This window comes from Topomyia yanbarensis, chromosome 2, assembly GCF_030247195.1.
Source record: "Topomyia yanbarensis strain Yona2022 chromosome 2, ASM3024719v1, whole genome shotgun sequence".
NCBI lineage: Eukaryota > Metazoa > Arthropoda > Insecta > Diptera > Culicidae > Topomyia > Topomyia yanbarensis.
Genome location: NC_080671.1, coordinates 290,493,683 through 290,512,791, shown reverse-complemented (window position 1 = coordinate 290,512,791; position 19,109 = coordinate 290,493,683). Strand labels below are relative to the sequence as shown.

Here is a 19,109-nt window from a genome sequence, read left to right as displayed (position 1 = left end):
CAATTTATCAGTATGGCAAATGACATAACACGGAATCTTGCTTTCAAACAACAGTCCTGCGGGGTAGTGCCAAATTTCGCTGCTTACCAAATTGGTCATCAAATCCACATCCATGTATCCACAGTTTGCATGAAATTGTCGGGGTAAGTCAAAAACTATTGCAACGAATTAACAAAAGTGACTATCCTAGAATTATAGGACATTTCCACATTGTTCGACGCGGAATACTTCTAGTAAATTTATAATAAACGTCTTGAAACAAGCAATTTCATTGTCCAACAATAAATTATAAAGTTAATTAACATTTCGTGTTACTGTTTCTAATAACAATATTAGAAATGTTGAAATGTATTAAAAATATCATTTTTATAAGTTAAGTACAACCACCCAACCCCGTCTACTCCCTCCCTCCCCTTATTTACAGACTAAGTGAATTGAATTCCAAGTGCATTCACGTTCATGCATTTCACTATACTGCCTATGCTCGCAAGTCAGTTCCATGAAGATAGGAAATCCCATAGAAAACGGGGCAAATAAGCGATCTTGGGTAGTATACAGTCGTGATTCGCCGGTTGGGCCACAGCCTTGTCCAACTAACGAATTTGATTCGCTAGTTGGACCGACTGACAAATGTCAAAAACTCTCCAAAGAAGATGTTGGCAGTGTAAATGCATCTGTTCTTATCTCTAAATATTGTCAGATTGATTGTCAAAGTAAATTTGGCACGAGATTTTGATGTTCAGATGCTTTTTAGTTGGACAATGGTCCAACTAGCGGAGGTCCAACTAAAAAGCGGTCCAGTTAAAAAGTGTCCAACCAGCGAATCACGACTGTACACCACAACACAATATTATCCCTCGAAAATATGATGAACTACGGATGAAATGAGATGGTGATGATGTAACAGGTGTGATCTGTGTCCTGCCATGCCATCCTGCCATGTACCTATTAGCAATTAAATCCAGCGTTTTTGAACTAAGCGCTGCAGAGTGTGTGATAAACCATTATCGTTGTGATCTTCTTTTTACTACTGGTCCTGAATTAAAAACTTTGCGCGAGAAAAATACACGCATTTTCTTTCTTCTCGAATCTTAGTTTCCACAGTCCCCACAATCATCACCATTTGTTCGCAGCGATTTTCGATTTTCGTTGGACACTATCATTAGCTTTCGTATTGGCCTCCACATATAAAAATTTTCGGGCTTTTACAAGCTTCAAAGCCAATGAAATTCAGCTTTTTGTAGCATCCCATCAATCGGATCCTGGGACACATCATGCCCAGCTTGACATAATGCTACATCTTCCAGTTCAATCCAAGCTGCTTAGATGCACTAATTTTTACTTCCACGCAGAAAACATGCGGCATAATCAAAACTGTGGGTAATTGAATACAAACAAATACTGTTCATTGTATCAAACGACAAAATAATTGGTGTGAATCGAGGTTTGAAAGTATATTTTCATTAAAGTTACAATAAACTTTTAATTTCAATAATTGTTTTCATTTCTGTAAACTCTAAAAAAATGTTATTGAATTCAATCAAATAATTTATTGTCTCACAACCGATAGTTTTATTTATTGAGCTCAATCCATAATTTTATTTAAAATAAAAATCTTTCATGAGTCGAATCAAAATTCACGCAGAACACTTCTGCATAACATTTATCGCGAGATCCTATTTTTTACACTTTCCTTTGTTTTGCCTCCTTTCTGCGAATAGCAACGTTGGCGTTGGTTGGAAGAAGTTACCAAATATAGACACTCGCTGTAAACCGAAACGATAAGTTTCCATTTCCCAACCTGTTTACCAACCGCCGGTGCGGTGTCGTGTTATGATGACGGTTAGTAAATTGCTTATACCCACGCCCGGTGCTGATAGTCTTAAGCGGCCCTTACACGTTCAATATTTTCGTCAATACGAGTATTGACGATATTGTTACAATATTTCAGTCCCGTTTGAAATCCACATCGTCAATAATTTTTTTTCCATTACACGTACAATACTTTTGTCAATACACTCTAGTATTGACAAAAATATTGAACGTGTAAGGCCCGCTTTAGACTATCAGCACCGGTGCGTAAGCAAATGCGTGTGTATTTTGATTACGCTAAACCAAAGAGAATAGTGAAAGAGACGCAGAGTGAAAATCAGTCAAAACGGCAACACTCCCTTTACGATGATTTCAACACTAGAATTTGGCAACCGTTTCCAAAGGCAGCACTTTAAATGACTCCTATTATATTTTGAAAACAAACCTTTTGTCGATCGTTGGATTTGTTTATCAAACGATGTGCATTTCGAAACAAAGAGATGAAATAATTCTAAAACTTGTTTTTACTCATACATAGACTCTAGAATGCACCTTACAATCACGATTGCACTAAATTCTGACGAAAATTCAAATTTTTTTTGATAGATTTACAATACTTATCTCCTCCAACTCAGGCATGAGTAATGTTTATTTACATTGCACGATTGGTCTGCTCAATAAGGTATTTTTGGCTTCACACTATTCGTCTCTTTTCCTATTCTCTTTGCGCTAAACGATAATAATATATTTAGACACCCGTTTTCGCACCGGTCGTTGGTAAATGGGTTGCCAAAATAATAATCTGTTTTCACACCGGTAGCTGTTATTATAGTAACGTTACATTTTTTTGCAATCATGCAATAAAAAATCGTTTTTTTTAATTATTTGGATTTCATTCAGTGAAAAAAATTTGACTAGAGAGAAAATACATTTATTTATTGAATTCAACAAAACCGTTTCAGTAACAAGTATCGTTCTCTTTTCCAAAAATTATTTTATTGAAATGGTTGCAAATTTATTTAAACTGGAAATGTTTATTGAAATTAAAAGTTAATTGTTGTTTCAATGCAAAAAATGTGTGTACCATTAATTTTGCCGTTTGAAGCAATAAACATTGTATAATTGAATTCAATAAGACATTTTTTTGTTCAAATATGCTAAAATTTTCTATGTAATAAAAATTCTGAGAAATTTGATGGGTTCGAGACGGACGACGATTTCTATGAACTAAGGTTTGCCCGGCAGTTATTGTCTGAAGCACATACTACGACGGCTCCGAATCAGGAGTGCAATGAAGAGGATCATGTGTATAATATGCAAACAGACTTGCGGTGGAATAAGTTTTTCGGCCATTCAACGATTGTTTTGCAGAACCAGTTTATACGAACGATCGGTTTCGAAGACACGTTCGTTTTTTTATGTATTACGAAGGCTTTGAAGAGGATAATACTATACTGAATAGCCACAGAGAAAGTTGGGTTTTACTAAATTTTGCGGAAGCCATCTGACATACATCTTTCGGACGCTACAGTCAAATATATTCGCATGGGAGAAAATTTGCGCGTTATTCTATGTGAGAATCCACCATATCTCAGATAATAGATGTTTAGACAGATTTTGTAGATAGTATAGTTGGCCCTCTCGAAATGGAAACATTACTGTACAACTTGGGCAGAACAGTCTCTGACAGTATACAGTAAAACAAAAATAATGAATTGGTAGCACTTTAAGCGTGGCTTCAATAATGATATTAATTTGCTGAAGTAAACTGCGTTGTTTTTCGAGGTTGATACACGGAGCACGTTGATTCATCATATCATCTAACTTAGAACTAGAATCAAGAATCAGTAGCGACTGGCTCAAATAGCACGTTCCCCATGTTAATCGGAGATTTGCGGTTAAAAGACAATTATCAAAATACACGTTTTTCTTTTACTATTAATATATGACATCCAAGTCAGATTGTATGTGTAAAAATATAACTATCATTTTTAAGCAAGCAACAACTAGCCGCTAGCCGGCGCTACTATCGGCTATCGGTATATGGACTTTGTGTGCCGTGCACCCAGTAAAGTTCAATCGGAAATGAGCCGGAATTCTGTCTGGTTCTAATTCGTATTCCGGCTGCAGTGACACAACCGATTCTAACAAGAATCAGTTGTGTTTTGGGGGCAGATCACTCTAGAAATGTATAACGAATTTGCATCAAATTAGAAAAAATGCATTTAATTTCTATTTTTGCATCAACTTTGCACTCTCTCGCAGAAAAGTGTGTTTAACTAACGCTGATTCACTTTTTTCGACGTTTGTTGAATGTAAGGCTAATTTTTGTACGGTTTTGACGTCTTACACGCAACGCAAAATACATTATGAATTTCTATTTCGATGGAAAGAAATGCATTTATTTAGCTGATTTTTAAAAATGCATCACAAGTGATCTGCCCCTAGGTTGTGTTACTGGATCCGAAATGCAAATGAGAACTAGCCAACATTCCGACTGATTTTCCGACTAAGCTGAACTCCGTAGTATTCCGGCGCCAATAACACAACCAATTCTAATTAGAATCGGTTTTATTGCTGGAGGTAAAATACTAACTACAACTACATCTACTTCAAGACATAAACATTTAGTGCGTACCCCGTGGCAAATTGGTACACCCGAATTTGTGGCAATTTGATACAGTATATTAACTGAATTCAACATTTTGTTGTCGATACGGTAATTCCAAAGATGGAATCAAATAATGAGTTATTGTTTAAAATTATAAATTTGATTCCAATTTATCAGTATGGCAAAAGAAATAACACGGAATCTTTATTTCAAACAACGGTCCTGTGGGGTAGTGCAAAATTTCTAGGCCCAGCGATAAGAATTTTTTTATAATTCGAGGTAGCGTACTGTATCATATGGTGAACACTTGTGTCTCCAATTTTAACTCAAACAATTTGAAATACTATTAGAGCTTCGCCTGTCAAATGCATGAGCATCGCTTTTTACGATGCGATGAGCTGAAGCGACAATAATGTAATGTAATGTTCAGATTTGCTCTTTTGAATATCATCGATGTATTTCCCATATCAGTCTTCGAATTGTTATGTCTGTTTGTCTGTGCTTAGAACGAGCCAAAGGATTTTCTGACGTTTGGCATGGCCAGACACGGGTCATAATCATAGGTAAATTAAACAGTCGAACGTTCGAACATTTTTGAACGTGACGTATGCTGCTTACCAAATTGGTCATCAAATCCACATCCATGCATCCACAGTTGGTATAAAATTCTCGGAGTAAGTCAAAAACTATGGTAACTAATAACGAAAGTGGTTATCCTAGAATTATAAGACATTTCTACATTGTTCGACGTAGAATACTTCTAGTAAATTTATAATAAACGTGTTGCAACAATCAATTTTATTTTCCAACAATTAACTATAAAGTTAATTAACATTTCGTGTTACTGTTACTAAGAGCAATATAAGAAATGTTAAAATGTATTTAAAATACCAACAACCGCCCAATCCCGTCCTCCCCTTATTTACAGACTAAGTGAATTGAATTTCATGTGCATTCACGTTCATGCATTTCACTATACTGCCTATGATCAGTCAGTCCTATTAAGATACGAAATCCAATAGAAAACGGGGCAAACATGCGATCATGGGTAGTATACCACAACATAATATTATCCCTCGAAAATATGATGAACCACCGGATGAAACTAGATGGTGATGATGTAACAGGTGTGATCTGTGTCCGGCCATGCGTACCTATTAGCCACTAAATCCAGCGTTTCTTTTTAGGTATCCTTTTCTGAACCAAGCCCTACAGAGTGTGTGGCAAACTATTATCGTCGTGATCTTTCATTTACTGCTGGTCCGGAATTAAAAACATTTGCGCGAGAAAAAATCACGCTTTTTCTTTCTTGGATCTTAGTTTCCACAGTCCCCACAATCACCACCATTTGTTCGCAGCGATTTTCACGGGTTGGAATCACAGACAGAACATCAATTTAAAAGCCACCTTATCGCTACCACTTCCTATGAAACCATTAGGTTTTACACCAACCGACATAACCCCACAAAACGAGCCAGATGAACTTCTTTTGACAATTCTCGGTGGTTTGTTTACATGGAAGTTACGTGAGTTCGAATGTAACAGATGAGCAACCGTTGCGCTCGCACTCACGCATCTGACAAAGTAAACAAACCACCGAGAATTGTCAAACATGAACTTCATTCATTATGAGTTCATTCGTGTCGTCATCTTGTAGAACTCAATAGCCATCATGATTATTTTCATCGCATTCCTTTGTCTTGGTAATGTCCTAATAATCAACATAGCATCCGTTGATTTCACAGTGACAAAAGCCACTTCTTGGTGTATTCCCACTCATAAAATTAATTGGAAATATTTGTTTATCCGCAAAAATTGAACGAAATAATCGAAAGCTTGAAGGTTTCGTTGGATACTGTCATTAGCCTTCGTATTGGCCTCCAAAGATAAAAGATTCAAAACCAATGAAATTCCGCTTCTTGATAGCATCTTTGCCCCAGGGCTGAAAGGTTTCATTATTGGATAATCCTGCTGGTTCGACACGTCAAGATCTCTAATTCCATTAGTTTAAGAGAGATTCAAGCTTCGCTACAAAAGCCTTTTGGCTTTTTGATTTGTCCCATCAATCGAATCCTGGGACACATCATGCCCAGCTTGACATAATGCTCCATCGTCCAGTTCAATCCAAGCTGCTTCGATGCACTCATTTTTACTTCCACGCAGGAAACATACAGCATAATCAAAAATATGTGTTATGGAATACAAACAAATACTGTTCATTGCTTCAAACAAGAAAATAATTGGTGTGAATCGAGGTTTGAAAATATATTTTCATTAAAACAACAATAAACTTTTAATTTCAAGAATTTTGTTTTAATTTCTGTAAACTTTAAAAAATCTTATTGAATTCAATCAATTAATTTTCTTGTTTCACAACCAATAATTTTGTTTATTGAGCTCAATCCATAATTTTATTTAAAATAAAAATCTTCCGCCAGTCGAATCAAAATTTACACAGAACACTTCTACATAACATTTATCGCGAGATCCTATTTTTTACATTTTCCTTTGTTTTGCCTCCTTTCTGCGAATAGCAACGTTGGCGCCGGTTGGAAAAAGTTACCAAATATAGACACTCGCTGTAAACCGAAACGATAAGTTTCCATTTCCCAACCTGTATACCAACCGCCGGTGCGGTGTCGTGTTATGATGGCGGTTAGTAAATTGCTTATACCCACGCCCGGTGCTGATACCCAGTGAGCAAATTTTCTGGCAGAGACCGCTCTGCTAGATTTCTGTAAGTCTTGGTTTGGCAGCCCTGTCAGATTTCTGCGCGTATCCTGTTGGGTTAGTTGAGCTAGGGCGAACTCGGTTTCGCTCGCGTTTTCTGGCAAATTTTGACAGGAACCGAGCTAAACCCTGGCATAACTCGGACATAAACTGTGCAAAGATCCTGGCAATTCCTACCTGGTCAAATTTTGCACGAATCGAGCAAAACATCTGACAAAGATGTGGCAGGAAGCGTGCAGAGATCTTGGTCGTACATTTCTGGCTCGATTCTGGATAAAAGTGAGCAGCATCGGTTGGTTTAACCGCTTCTGTCAGAAACGGTTGTTGCATTTGAGCAAATTCGTTGCCAGAATTCTCGCACGAATCGCGCAAAATGCTCGCAGAAGCTCTGCCAGCATCAATTTCGCTTTGCTAAACTTTTGCTAACTTTCTGCTTGCCACGCTGACCGGGATAGTCTTATACATTGATTATTATACACGCTCGTTATAATTCATTTATTCAAAGGTAAATATAACATATTTTTCCCGAAATGTAGCATGAGATTATACATAAAAAACGTTACTCGTTCAATATTAAAAGATGCGATCGAGATTGCTATTTTGTTGTGTAATATTGAAATCTGGATTAGTTTTTTATTTTCAGGTTTAGTTGTATGTTTCAGATGCGGACAGTGTTCACCTCTAGGGGCAGATCACTCTAATGGCGATTTCGCTTGAACCTGAAACTGAGTCAGGTTCTAACCCCAACCGCTGTCAGTTCATACATTTTGACAGCAGTTGGGGTTAGAAACTGACTCAGTTTCGCCTCAAACAAAAACCACATAAGAATGTATAACAAATTTGCATCAAATTAGAAAAAAAAATGCATTTAATTTCCATTTTTGCATCAGCTTTGCACTCCCCCGCAGAAAAGTTTGTTTAACAAACGTCCTACGCTGATCCACTTTGTTCGACGTTTTGTTAAATGTAGGGCTAATTTTTCTGTAGGGTTTTGACGTCTTACACGCAACGCAAACATCATTGCACGCAACGCAAAAACATTGCACGCAACGCAAAATACATTATGAATTTCTATTTTGATGGAAATAAATGCATTTAATTTCGCTGATTTTTAAAAATGCATCACAAGTGATCTGCCCCTAGGTTCACCTGCATGTTGAACTTGTTAATAGATATCCTCAATTGGTACAACTGAAAGAAGCGTCGATAAACCTTTCACATTCCTTTTAATGTACTGCTGTTATCTATAGCCTTCAGCTCGAAGTTATCGAAACTTAAAATTAAACTTAAAATTGGCCATCAATTGGGTCATTAAGCTATATATAGTTTCCGTTCCATTCAATAAATTTTAGGTCCAATATACATAATACAACATTCAGAAAATATTTCGTTGTAATACGTAAAAAGGTTTTTTTTTGTTTTTTAAAATAAATCTTATGTAAACTTGGCAACCATACATAGGAAAACTGCGGTTGTTTACATCTGGCCTATCAGGACAACACCAAAATGAAAGAAAAACTATATGCAATGGATGGTGTTTATGTCAACTAAAAATCAAAGAGAATAGGAAAAGAGACGAATAGTGTGAAGCCAAAAATACCTTATTGAGCAGACCAATCGTGCAATGTAAATAAACATTACTCATGCCTGAGTTGGACGAGATAAGTATTGTAAATCTATCAAAAAAAAATTTGAATTTTCGTCAGAATTTAGTGCAATCGTGATTGTAAGGTGCATTCTAGAGTCTATGTATGAGTAAAAACAAGTTTTAGAATTATTTCATCTCTTTGTTTCGAAATGCACATCGTTTGATAAACAAATCCAACGATCGACAAAAGGTTTGTTTTCAAAATATTATAGGAGTCATTTAAAGTGCTGCCTTTGGAAACGGTTGCCAAATTCTAGTGTTAAAATCATCGTAAAGGGAGTGTTGCCGTTTTGACTGATTTTCACTCTGCGTCTCTTTCACTATTCTCTTTGCTAAAAATAACCCTCCGGGAAAACCGAGAAAACATGCCCTAATTTTTTCTGACATCATTTGTCGTGAAATTGCCCAGTGAATTTTGTAGAGCTCAATCGGCCCGATAATCAGGCCGATGGTCGGGCCGACTAAGCCCGATGACGGGCCGATCAAAGCAGGATTGGTGCAATTTTGCACCATTTGCATAAACCGCGTCAACCTTCGAATATGTCAAACGCATCTTCATAATCGGACCGACGTGAGCCCGATGTCGAACTATAGAAAATCGGCCGAACGTCGTGCTCGTTTTTTATGGTCTTCTTCTTCTTTTTGTTTTCTTTGTTTTGGTTTTCTTTTTTATAAAACAAACAAAACTAAAATGAATATTTTTATTCAGCGACAAAAACTATTTTCTAAACAGTTAACAGATGGATATACATGGGAAGACCAAAACCTGACGTACATAGTTTCTTGGCGGGTAAATATACTAACAAAAACTACTTCTGGGAACGGTTGAACAAATCTTCTTGAATCGCTTTCTCAGGTGCAGGGATTGCATAATGCACGGTGAACAATTCATTCCCGTTAATATTATCAATATCTATGCTAGCCATAATCAGATAAGTATCTGATCAATTCTCATAGTGTTATGTACAACCTTGTGTAGAGGTAGTGGCTCCGGTGTCCATACTGATCATTTCTAAACAAGAAATTGAGAGAAATGCAGTTACGATGCAATCAATGGACCTGACATCATCGGATTCCTGTTCTTGCTAGGTCATAGCTGAACCAGTGAATTCCAGTAGAACCTCGAAGGAGAGCAATACAATCTGATCGTGGTCAGCAGCTGAAAGTTGAATTAAAGAAACATATATGTAAATAAATCTCATACATATTGCGGCGTATTGTATCTTACCGGTTCTAGTTGTGTTGTGTTTTCGGCAGCCTGAAGTAAATTAATCGTTGGCTCTCGCTGGGAAAGTTCGTCATTGTTATTCTAGTTTTTCCAATGATCACATCGTGATATGCTGTTGTAGAAAAACCATTCCTAAGCAAAGATTAAGGTTATGCGTTTACTTCAGTGATTTCCACGAACATCTGGAGGCTATCAAATATTTCCGAAATAGCTAACCGCGCTCAGAACCTGAATGAGGGAAATTTGCTAGTGAATCAACAAAATACATCTTACGAATAGTACGATTGTACCTTACATGTTTGTACCATAGAGGCATATTAGGTTTTCAATACATCGGAGACTGATGGCATTGGTTGACAAAAGCTAGAGATAACGAAGAACATACTAGGAAGCTCAGAGTTTTCTTAGTCGACTTCCGGCGAATCTCTCGAAGCCAATGAACAATGGGTGCGACTTTCGAGGGTGATTCGATAGCTCAATAAGTTGCTATGCGTTTTTATCTGGTCTATTTGGTGCAAGGCAGCTGCTCATGACGTCAGTGCAATAACACAAATCCTTCTTAATTTTGCCGGTTTGCTCTATCAATGTTACCGGCGTCGAGAAAGACTTATTCACATTTGATCGTGCCGATCGAGGCGCTACGTGTTTCACTCGTTTTGGAGTGTTCATTACCAGCAGCTGCTGCTGATCCGCTGACCCTCGGGACGGGGGTGAAGCCGACGATGTAATTTCCCGAGCTCGCTTCGTGCCAGCTCCGAATGAATCAACCTCCGATAGTTCCCTACATTGTTTCTTGATCCGATCGGCATCCATTCCTCATTGTTTATCCTCCTGCGGGATATTTCCTTCAGCGCATCCAGAACACCTTGTGTTGGGGCCAGTTCTGGTGAAGGCGCAATCACATGATTTTTCGCATCAATCTCATCCTCGTGCCTGTGTGTTCGGGTCATCTTCAGATGAGGTTCCGCCGGAATCAGGAATCCCGCCCGTAAAATGTTCGACCTTGTGTTAGCCTGAAACACGGACTTCTAGGGTGCGGTTATCCGAACTGATGTTATCGAAGAATTGTTTCTCCTCGGCCAATACTTTATTTCCGTCTTCTTCAAGTGAACCACATGAAATTGACGCGGCTCCAAGTACAGGCTCCTATTTAACGGCGATTGCGTTTTGTCGTGGTACTTTACCAACCGGTTAAGCAATCTTCGGCTCTGAGCATCCGTGTAAATCCTGCAAAATTAAACTTGAATTAGAACCCATAAAAGACGCGCAAACTTGCATACCCACTTAGGATCAATCAATCGATCCATACTGAACCCGGACGCCTTTAGATTTCCGCTGTTTCCAAAGTTTGTTCTGAAATTACGCAACAGAGAGGTAGGTTTCTGACATCGGACTAGTCAGTGTTCTGCCCAAATTTCCACTGCTCAGTTCCCCTCTGGCCCGCCGCTGCCAGCGATTCCTCCACTAGCAAAGGCGAACGAGGTGTATTGGCGATTCTACGTTGAAACCGCTCGCAGATAGCGCTGGAAGGAAAGTGTTACTGGTTTGATTCTGTTCTGTCATAGTGCATATATTTTCTGTAAACATTGGTAAAAAATGACTTTTAAACACCAAATTACCGATCAATATGTTGATAATTGTTTATGAAAATGAAGGAAAACCATCATTTTATAAGATGACGAGTAAACATCTTGCGAAAAGAGTGTAAAACATAGTGGTTTCTAATATTATTCGCAGAGCTATATGCGCGCTGTTTCGAAATGTAATTTGTTGAGCACCGTAGCCGCCGCAACAGCATTTCCCGTTCGTCCTAAGTCAAGCTAAACCTTCATGAGATGGTGTAAATTCATGAAACTCTCCAGATCAGGCGAGGAAAGAATATATCCGGCTAATAGGAAAGTGTCAGCTTTGTATCATGCACAGCCGATCCTTCTCTCCGATAGTCTTCACTGAATCTCCTACGTAGTTCAAAATATGAAGGAGTTTGACATTGGTACTGATTGGGTCTCGGTTTCGAGTTGGAACTTTATTTATGGAACGATTTTTCATAACCACAATAATACCCCGATTACATTTCGAAGAAATGTATGAGTGAAATAGTTGCAAATGTCTGTAATTTCAGAATAATTGCAAATAAAACTAAATTTCTTACTCGTTTCATTCATATTTTGGCAGTGGTAAGCTTTTTCCGAGAAGATAATGAAGATTTTGTTGTAAGCTACGACTCACTTACGGGTGAAAAAAAGCAAACTGTATCACTTTGCCAGTTCATGAGCTGAATCATAGGTGTCGCATGACTAATTTTGGCTTTGCCGCAAATCGCCAATCGGCTGCTATTGCTGTGGTTCATTACCTGTAAAAGTAGATACAGAACACTAGATTAGGATTGTCGCTGGCATCAGTGGTTGGAACATCATTGTTTTGATTCCGGGATATACCTGTCAAATGGGCCAAATAAAAAAAAAGCAAAAAAATAATCCTCTATCGTTGTTTCATAGCGACCAATCATTTTTGTTTCTTTTCGCCAGCAAAGCAATGGCCATTCTCGGTTGATGTATTTTCACTAATTAGAATGTACAAATTGTCTAAATCTGTACTGAATTTTAATGAATTTTCATTTCCTTGTGCGGTATATACAAACTCTTCCATCTCATAACAATAACAGTTGAAAATGTACGCTGAGAAAATTGAATATATTGATTTCACACATATTTTTTTTGCAACTTGTAGTAGCAAATAAAAATTACCTGTCACGCATAGATATCATGTGAAAACTAATGAAATGATAATAGTATGCCACATAGAAATTTGTTTCAAAGCAGATATCACGTAATTTTTCTGTTTGCCTCTCGTTTATTCTGCTGTATATTTTATGCATTGGACGTTTTCGATCATGAATTTATAAAAATCACAGAAAAATAAACGAGACTGAATTGAAGAAAGGCAACTCTGCCTTTTACTAATTCGAAGTTCAACTAAACGGTTTGTGGTTACAAGCAGGCCATATTTTTCTGCGTGTACCAAAAGTGCGGACCAAAGACTTTTACTAGAGAGACTTTCGATAACTTGACAGATATATACCGAAAGCAAAACAAACATGTTCCGAGGCGAAAACAATGGGAACACCAGCGACAATCCTTATCTAGTGTTCTGTATCTACTCCTGTAAAGGAATAAAAGTTGGAAGGTCCATAAATTAGAACTGTAAACAAGGCACACAAACTAATCTACTACTAATAATTTAAACTACTAACAAATTGCTTATAGCTCCGTTGCTGGTCGTATCCTTCCGAGTTTTGTACAATTTCCACACTTCGTGCAAGGTCAGCCAACTAATCCACAGCTAAACAGAACACAAACCAACATTATTTGGACGGCTTGTCTAGCACAATGCATCATTGCAAGCATATAAAAAGACGACGGTTTGCCGTTTGTGCTATACAGGGAATTCAGTTTGCCAGGTGATACAGACTATACCATACTGAAAGTTTTTCTATCCGACAAAGTTTATCGTTACCATTAATTTGAAATATTTGGACTATCGAAAAACTTTGAAACTCGGAAAGCATAAGGATTCGAACGAATTTGCAATTGTAATTTTGCAGTAGTGCAATGGTCGGATGATACAAGTTTCATGGCAGGTTAATGTGTCTGGATTAGTGTTTAGGGTGGACTATCACGGAGATCACGTTCAAACAATTCTACTCAATAAAGTCCTGAATAAGTGTCATGACGACGAATAAACTACCGAATGCTATGATCACGTTCAACACCTGAACAAAACGAATTGGTGAATAAATTGGAATAGATTTTACAGATAATACGGTGCACTGTTTTGGCTGTTTACCTAAGGAATCAGATTGGATTGGCCTAGATTTTTCTTAGTGGTTGTCGTAAAACGAAGTATTACAATAGCAGGCTGGCACATGGAATACCCAGGCGAATACACATGTAGTAATGCAAGTCGGCCAGGAGCGTAATGTCGATTTCTGCTTTGCTTTTTGTTATTCGAGTGCTGCGTGATCGTGACGAGTCGACTCCATCTCATGCTCAACATATGCTGAAACTCACCCCTGAAACACTATCGTGGCATTTGATCCGGTAGGTTTTGAATTTTTTTGTTGAAATTGATCTGCAGCTTCGTAACGCTAAGCGTCTGAATGATTTGCCAATACGACTACATTCGATTCGAATCTTAGAAACGTAACATCACAGTAACATCACAGTTAACAATTGATCCGATCAGGACAGTATAGAAAATTGCTTGTTGTCGACGTCCAATAGATGTGTAACGTGATAGTGACAGGTTCGTAGAATAGATACCTAGCAAATTAGTAGCAAATTATACATTTATGCAATAACCAGGAACAGTTTGGTGTGATCGTTTATTTTTGTCCTGTTTGATTGCACGAGCATCGCACAGAGGAGTAATTTGGGTCGAATCCTGGCCAAAATTATTTGCTGCTGTAATTGTTATTATGCCTTAATATGAACTAAAATATTTACTAATAATACTAATTTTTGTGTTACTATGTTTTAATTGCCGCAAGGTTCTACTGTATCGATTTTGTTGGCTATTTTCGGCAAATTTGAGACTAAGAGAAACGAAAGCAATGAAATTGAAAGACGGATAGGTATTCTAGAGCGAATCAGTTATAAACTTAGAACGGAAAACTAGAACTAGGCATCATCATGTTTTACCGCCGGCGTCGGTGGTAAAACATGATGATGAGTTATGTTCTACCATAGACCATGCGGTAGACTTGGGTGCAACGCCCAACTCCTACTCTGCATAAGGCAAAGAATTCTTCACATTTCCTTTCGATCATGCCCATATGAGCCTGCCTAGTTCTAGTTTTCCGTTCTAAGTTTATAACTGATTCGCTCTAGAATACCTATCCGTCTTTCAATTTCATTGCTTTCGTTTCTCTTAGTCTCAAATTTGCCGAAAATAGCCAACAAAATCGATACAGTAATACTAATTTTTGGAACAATTTGGCATCTACCCACCTACCAGTGCAGAGGCCAATTTTCTATATCCTTTCGAATACTAGTAATTTCTAGATGATCTTTGTGAATACATTTGTTTTTCCAGTTGCATAAACATTTGATCAGTGGGAAAGCAAGAAGAAAAGGAACGCCTGTGCATACTTTCATAGAGATGCATTTTGGCAAACATAATATTTGGCCCTACAGAATTTCGATGTACCTCAAATTTCTAAAGATTTGAATATTTTCAAATCGCTTGGAATTTGTAGATCGGACAAGATCGGAAGAGTTCGAATATTTTGTGTATAGCTGAAATCTTGTTTTGTAATACTGCTTCAGCAACTTTGCCGGATCTAGCCGTATAATGTAACTTTTTTATCATTCAAATTTGGAAAAAAATGTTTAAAAAAGGTATTTTTAAAGTTGGTGCAAAACACAGCAAGTCTACTTTTTAGTTAGTTTTAAGCTGAAGTTAAACAAACGGTTGTGTTGAACTACGTTTGTAATAATATTATCTTATTTATGTTTGCTCTACATGTTACAAATTACCCGAATCTAATGTAAGTGGAAGCGACCCAGGTAACCAATAAGCATGCTGAATGCGTCTTAACGGCTACTTGATATGCACTTAAGTCTTTTTAAATGCTATTTAAAAGTCGCTTTTGGCAAAATATACGGCTACATTACTGCTGTGCCATGAAAATGCTTTTTTACTGCTGTTTTGCATTCAGAATGCTGCTTATTGGCAAGAAGTTTTTAACCAGTTTTTTGAATGCTGATTAACAACAGTTATGCATAACGAATGCTATCGTACTGCAAGAAGCATCCGAAATGCAAATTTTACGCTACTTTACTGCATACACTAATGCTTGTTGGTTACCTGGGGAGTTGTTTGTTTGTCCACATGTGTCTTTCCAACCGGGTAGTACATTATTAATGTAGCTAAGGATCCGTTTGGGACAGGTATGCCATACCTCGTGAGGCGTCATAAGATGCCTTCCGAAGTATCGCTCCTTTTGAAGAAATAGTACTGCACAATGGCAGATAACATGTTCCGAGCTCTCGGGTTCGTAGTTACAGAATCGACAATGTCCCGTAAATAAACCTTTATACGTAAATCTTTTCGTTTTAGATCCATTAGTTTTTTGGCTCTCGTTGTATCTGGATGTATGAATGTCTTAGCTTGTCGAGCGCCCTCTATGTTACGCCAGTTGTTTAATAATCGGTCCCTTGCCCAGGCCGAAAGTTCTAGTTTGTTTGCACAGGTTGATATACCGAGAAATGGTTCTGGTCCAACAAACATGTTTGATGAACCACACCTGGCTAATTCATCGCCCACTTCGTTATTATCGATTCCTTGGTGGCCAGGTACCCCGAATATCATTACTTTATTCCGAGTTGCCAGTTGTTGTAAAGATGTGATGCACTCCCAAACCAGTTTGGACTCACATTTCGACAACCTTAATGCCAACAGTGCTGCTTGGCTGTCCGGGAAGATTGCGATTTTTGCATGCCTGTAGTTTCGTTTCCTAGAGACCTCCGAGCAGGTGTATATTGCATATACTGCCCATAAAAGCATAAAAGTCCCATATAGATTTTTGTCGAAATTGAGTTATCTGTTGGATTGTATTCTGTATCACCACTGAATCACAATGCACAAATAAGATTACCAGGTTTGTTTAGAAAATATCGAAAAAATAAATGTTTTCATGGTTGTCCCATCCATAAGGCTCAATGAAAATGTAAATCTTCAACAGCGTTTTTCTCGGCTTGCTGTTTTTCATATGGGACTCTTATGGTTTTATGGGCAGTATACCTCAGCCTGGAAAACTGTAGGCCACTTTCCCATTGATATCGCTTCTCTAATTCTTGGTCCGTTCATTCCCGAGCCAGTCAGCTCACCCATTTTAAAACCATCCGTATAGAATGATATTGTACCTTGAGGTAGTCAAGACAGGGTTTAGTTTTTGTTCCTTTATTATACTAAGGTGACCATTTAAATCCCCATCAAATCGTGGTTTACCCTTTAGCACTCTCAGAGAGCCAAGTCTCGCCTCCCTCATCACATGTTTGTGCAATGAAGGTAGATGAAGCATGGCTTCCATAGTTGTAGTGGATGTTGATTTCATAGCGCCTGTGAAAGAGAGGTTAGCCTCTGAACTTTAGTTAGTTTAGCTTGGGCGGTCTTTTTCTTAACTTTGGGCCACCACACAATGGAGGAATAAGTTAATCGTTGTCTGGCGATGGTCGTGTAAGACCAGTAAACCAACCTCGGATTGAGATCCCAAGTTTTCCCGAAGAGTTTACTGCACGCCTACAGTGCCGTTGTTGCTTTATTAACGGCGTATGTCAGGTGCGAGTTCCAATTCAGTTTTTGACATTAAAAATGTCTTACTCCACTATCTGGGGCTAGGTGTCATTCTAAAATCTAAACTATCTCCCATGTAACGAAACTATGTAAGGTTTGCACGCTTATAACTCCGATATTACTAGATGGATTTTAATCATTCATACACCAACCGATTCAGAAACACCTAACTTAAATATTGGTAATAATTTAATATCTCCCCAATAAAAGTAGACTTTTGGAAATTGGTAAAATTAAAAAGTTCACGAAAAACGGGAAAATTACCATTCGTGAGGCAGATTTCTCAGACACAGCCGTCAAAAAAGGGCAGCTTAGTGACTCAATGAAAGACGAAAAGTCATAAATAGAAGCGACGCATGTCCGTTTAAATCAGTTGTTGCTCTTGTCTCATACGAACAACATCGTCTCCGGGCGATGCAATAAGCGCTATCGATTTTCGGCAACGTTGGCATTTGCACACACTCGCACCTATGTGACTAAACCATATACGGTTAGTTTATAAATAGAGGTGACGCGTACCCGTTTGAATCAGTTTTTGTTCTTATGTCGAACGGGTAAGATCATGGCTGCAGCGTGTGGGCACTACAATAAGCGGTAGACGCTAGGCATTTTCGGCAGCGGTGGCCGTGTGCGGATTTTTCGGGTACCAGCACGGTGTCACAGAATGATTTGCAAAGTGGGTGGGTGGGGTGGTTTGGATTTAATTCAATACGGTGTGTGCTGCTTGTGGTGAATAAAACCTTCCATTTTTTTTGAAATTTTCCGCGAAACTCAAAAAAACGTCTGTTCGCGAATAAATTATTTTCCGAAAGAAAATATTTCCAAGGCCTACTTTTACCAGTGAGCCGTTTTTCCGTTCTTCCCGTTACCTCATTTTCTCTCGCATTCTCATTTCATACGTACTCTCTCATTGAAACACTCACAACCATGGCAACATTCATAGCAAGAAAAGTACCGTTTACGAATTGGCCTCTCAGAACTCTCACATCGCTTGTCAAGGCGAAGGGTTACCAGACGACTGACCGGATGAATGCACTCACCAAATACATAGTCAATCTTGCGAGAGAAAGAGACGCGAAATGTGGCAATACTATCACGCAAATAAACAAGCTTGTTGGGAATTGGGCTATGCGGAACGTGTGATATGTAAAAGTAAAACAACTCAATTTCGCGTTAGGTTTCGGTACAATTTGTATGTATTGTCTATCCCGAGATAAACTAGCATTTCGTCGATTTGTTACTATATGTGACACAAATAAGTGCAAACGAAACAAAAATAAACATCAAACCGTTTTTTTTTTTGCTTGAACTAATGCAAAGTGAACATGCGCGTAATTCGGCGCACGGCTTGGCGCATGGCTGAAACGTCACGATGTGGATTTTAGAAAAGATTCGCAATATTGCCTCTCATAAATTTAAAAGTGTCTGTTATTCTCACGTCTTTTATTTTACGCTCACTGTTTACATCACTACAATATTCTTCGTCTCTACTCTAATTGAAAATGTTATAGACATATTTATTATCATATCGAGCTGGTTTTTTTAAATTTTCACGCTGTCGCAAAGCCTTCATTGAAGTAGTGTGTTCCGTGAATCTGGATGGTCCAGGAATTTGGACGGGATGTGATGCAATCGAGTCGTCAGGAAGCGGGAGAAAACCATCCGAATCTTGCTGCATAAATTCCGAAGTTTCATCGCCATGTTTTGATGGATCCCCGTTCAAG

The 19,109-nt window shown here is 38.2% G+C and overlaps 1 protein-coding gene and 1 long non-coding RNA gene across 2 annotated transcripts in view; both read left to right on the top strand.

The window, feature by feature from the left end:
- The first annotated feature begins 9,476 nt into the window (after nt 1-9,476).
- Nucleotides 9,477-10,028, top strand: LOC131683251 (uncharacterized). Its single transcript, XR_009304454.1, has 2 exons — nt 9,477-9,591; nt 9,658-10,028. It is a non-coding gene; the product is annotated as an uncharacterized LOC131683251 (long non-coding RNA).
- Nucleotides 10,029-13,234: 3,206 nt separating this feature from the next.
- Nucleotides 13,235-19,109, top strand: part of LOC131683249 (ras-related protein Rab-35-like) — a 360,655-nt gene continuing 354,780 nt past the window's right edge. Inside the window, exon 1 of the mRNA XM_058965080.1 lies at nt 13,235-14,129. The gene's annotated coding sequence lies outside the window, so the exon portion shown is untranslated. The remainder of the gene's footprint in view (nt 14,130-19,109) is intronic.